At 37.2% G+C, this 3,990-nt stretch overlaps 1 pseudogene; it reads right to left on the bottom strand.

Moving 5' to 3' along the window:
- Nucleotides 1-1,937: 1,937 nt before the first annotated feature.
- LOC130017211 (uncharacterized) lies at nt 1,938-2,093 on the bottom strand (annotated as a pseudogene).
- Between the last annotated feature and the right edge of the window lie 1,897 nt (nt 2,094-3,990).

Here is a 3,990-nt window from a genome sequence, read left to right as displayed (position 1 = left end):
CTGAGCTCAGAGTCAGTATAAGCCTAGAGCATCACTGAGTGTGTCCCAAAGTCCACTGATTCCTAATTTTATTTTCAAAAGAGTTTAGAAAAAAGGCAAATAAGTACTTTAGAAGCATAATAAATTCATATATATTATAAAAGTTCAGAGAAATAAAAGTATCAAATAGAAATTAATTAAGAATGTAAGGTTATGTTATAATACATCTAGTAATATGCTATCAATATAAATAACTGTAAAGGTAAAGGTAAAGGCCCTCCCGTTGATCATCGATTTGCTCGAGCGGGCCCAGTAACGTCTCCATTGGAGACTTTGTTGTTACTGTGTCTGGCATATGGAATACTCTCGGTAGCTTGTGGGGCTCTCCGAGAGGGGCAGAGGAATCGAACTCGGGTCGGCCATGTTGGCTGCGTGTAAGGCAAAAGCCCTACCCGCTGTGCTATCGCTCCAGCCCTTAATATCGCTGGAGCGATAGCACAGCGGTAGGGCGTTCGCCTTACAAGTGGCCAACATGGCCGACCCGAGTTCAATTCCTCCGCCCCTCTCGGAGAGCCTGCAAGCTACTGAGAGTATTCCATATGCCAGACACAGTAACAACAAAGTCTCCAATGGAGACGTTACTGGGCCCGCTCGAGCAAATCGATGATCAACGGGAGGGCCTTTACTTTACTAATATAAATAAATGAAGAGTTAAAATTCTAGTGAAATATAAAATCTTAAGAAGCTCTTCTGCTAGATCAATAAATAGTGTTAAAATAATATAAAGCTTGAATCTTATTGATTCAGATTTGAACCTTATTAATCAATAAAAAATGAACTTTTACATCACACTTGTAGCTTACATACAAGTTTTAATACAAGAATCTTGGTGAGGTTAGTCAGTCTCTGAAAGACTCATGGTTTCAGATATACAACTGGGAAATACAACCTAAATAACATCTTCTGTGTTATGACATTGATACAATATAGAAAAATGAATAATGTAGGCCACAGTTGTATTCTTAAAAATTTGAGTACAATGTATTTTGATTATGATTATATCAACACATATAATAATATATTGACTATTTCCTTTATACACAACTTAAATTGAACAAATGAATTATATATTACCCCTCCTGCCAAGCTTCAATAAATACTCTATATGCCGCAAACACAGAAATTATTAATAAAAGTTTGCATACTTACAATGAGTATTATATTTAAATGCATATTTTATCACAAATAAATTATTTTGACATAACTAAATGGTATTTTTTCATAGAAAAGGAAATAAAGAGTGAGAATAGTATATTTATTGACCCAAAGGCACAATCAAGGCATATATTTGTTATCCCCTTAATGTCATAATTTGAGCAAAGATTTTCAGCATGAACATATTAGATAATAAAAAAATGAATGTATTATTAAAATACTTTTTATTAAATAGCTTTTTATTTAAATAAGGAAAGGAAATATAAAAATATGTATAGAAGTCTCAATATTTCAATTACCTCTTATGAAATTTATAGATGCTCAATGTCCTCTCAAAAAATTTATGGAATTCCAATAGAAATCAAAACATGTCATTTAAAAATAATTAAAATTTATTCTTAAAGATTATATAAATTTAAGATTATATAAATTATATAATTTTATAAATTTAAGATTATTTATTCTTAAAAATTATATAAAATATAATCATTTGCATTAAACTTATTCAAGCCCCACTTCTTGGAGATGTGAACTTTTCTGATGACCAATAAACTTGAATTTGTCCTGAATAAAAGTTCAATCAGATGTTCCTTGTTCTGTACTTTGGTGTGGATGGACAGGATTACTTGGTCAATGTGGACTCTGGCCATCATGCCCTGGGACTTTCCAAAGGTTCCTAAATACCTGTTTGGAACCTGAGATTGAGGTCAGCATGAGAGCAGATAGGATTATCCATGGCAAAGGACTGTCCCCAAGGTGTTTTATTATGTCCCGTGCAAGCCAGAGACTGAGGACACTACCAAAGAGGCTGCTTGCTGTCTGCAGCCATTGCACACTGGACCCCACTAACAAATTAATTCCAAAAAAAAAAACTCACATGGGGCCCGGAGTGATAGCAGAGCGGGTTGGGTGTTTGCCTTGTACACAGCCGACCGACCTGGTCCCCCAAGCACCATCAGGAGTAATTTCTGAGTGCAGAGCCAGGAGTAACCCCCTGAGCAAAGCTGGATATGACCCAAAAAGAAAAAAATAAGCTGAAACCCAAAGCACTGTGTGTTCTTGGGGTTGGAGAAATAGCACAGCAGGTAAGGCTTATATGTAGCCAACCTGGGTTCCATTCCTGGCACCCCAAATGACCCCTGAGTTCAGGGCCAAGAGTAAGGTTTGAATAATGCCAGGTGTTGTTCCAAAACCAAGTAACAACAGGAATCCAAACAAAAAAATTCGATGGAGGGATAATACAAAGGGTAAGGTACTTGCTTTGCATGCAGCCAAACTGTGTGCAATCCCTGACACCCTGAATTATCCCCTGAGTCCCACCAGGAGTAATCCCTGAACACAGCCAGGAGTAAGTCTTTGGCATCACCAGGTGTGTCCCTTCCTCAGGAAAAAAAAGTCCCCCCACCAAAGGTGGAGGATGCCCTGGCACTGTGTAATCCCATCAACGGCCAAGACTCAGAGACTATAAAGACCAGCTCCCGGAACCACGCGGCTGCATTCGCGGTCGCGCGACATCTTATTATGACATCTTATTATCTCATTCCTACTTTGGACAAACTGGCAGGCTACCGAATGTAGCCTGCCCACACGGCAGAGTCTGGCAAACTCCCTGTGGCATACCCAATATGCCAAATACCAGTAACAATGATGGGTCTCATTCTCCTAAAGAGCCTTGAATATAATCTCAGGGCTAGGATGAAGGAGACATTACTGGGGCCTGCTCGAGGCAATCGATGAATAACAGGATGATTTGTGATTTGTGATATAAAATAATAAGAGTAATAGGTAAAGGTAAAGGTAAAGGCCCTCCCGTTGATCGTCGATTTGCTCGAGCGGGCCCAGTAACGTCTCCATTGGAGACTTTGTTGTTACTGTGTCTGGAATATCAAATATTCTCGGTAGCTTGCCGGGATCTCCAAGAGGGGTGGAGGAATCGAACTCGGGTCGGCCATGTTGGCTGCGTGCAAGGCAGACGCCCTACCCGCTGTGCTAATAATTACAAAAAATATTTGAGAAATTAATGTGAAGGAACTAGTAGTTCCAAATTGCAATTTGGGGCTATTTATACTTAATAACTGCATGCATGTTCTATAACAATTTAAACGTATTACTTTTAGGAAAAAAATAAAATAAAATAAAGAGTATACAGTTGACAACATCTTAGTGAAGTAAAATTGATATTTTAATGTCATGGAGAAAGGACTATTTTTCAATAACAATTATTCAAGGAATTGACTCACTAATAGGAGCAAAACACAAGTTGACATCCATGTCTTTCGTTTATTCTCTATGCATCTCATTTTCATTAAAAAGCAAATGCAAAATCAAATGTCTTAACATAAAACAAAACTATCAACCTATAAATTTTTGAATTACTGCCATGAGATGTTTTCTAGCTTCTTTTAATTTGGAGTAAATTAAAGGAGAAATTATATAAATAAAGTTTAAGAATAGGGATGCAGTGGGGTTAAGAAGACCCTTTAGAGCTATATGCTCTCACTTAAAGATAGGGAGGAAGAAAGCTTGTGAACAGGTTACTTGATTTGGTTACATTAGTTTTATTTGGTTTTATTTTTATTTTGGTTATATTTGTTTTTAGCATTATATAATACTAAAATTATTTCAAACATAAGACAATTATATCAAGTTTAAAAGGCAAATGACATATCTATAGATATATAGATATATAGATATAGAGAGAGAGCTTTCCAGGTAGCTTGCCAGGCTCTCCAAGATGGAATCAAACTCGGGTTGGCCAATTCGGCTGCTTGCTAGGCAAACGCCCTACCCGCTGTG

The sequence above is a fragment of the Sorex fumeus genome, unplaced genomic scaffold (assembly GCF_029834395.1).
Source record: "Sorex fumeus unplaced genomic scaffold, SorFum_2.1 ptg000007l, whole genome shotgun sequence".
Classification (NCBI taxonomy): Eukaryota; Metazoa; Chordata; class Mammalia; order Eulipotyphla; family Soricidae; genus Sorex; species Sorex fumeus.
This window is presented reverse-complemented; position numbering and strand designations above follow the sequence as displayed.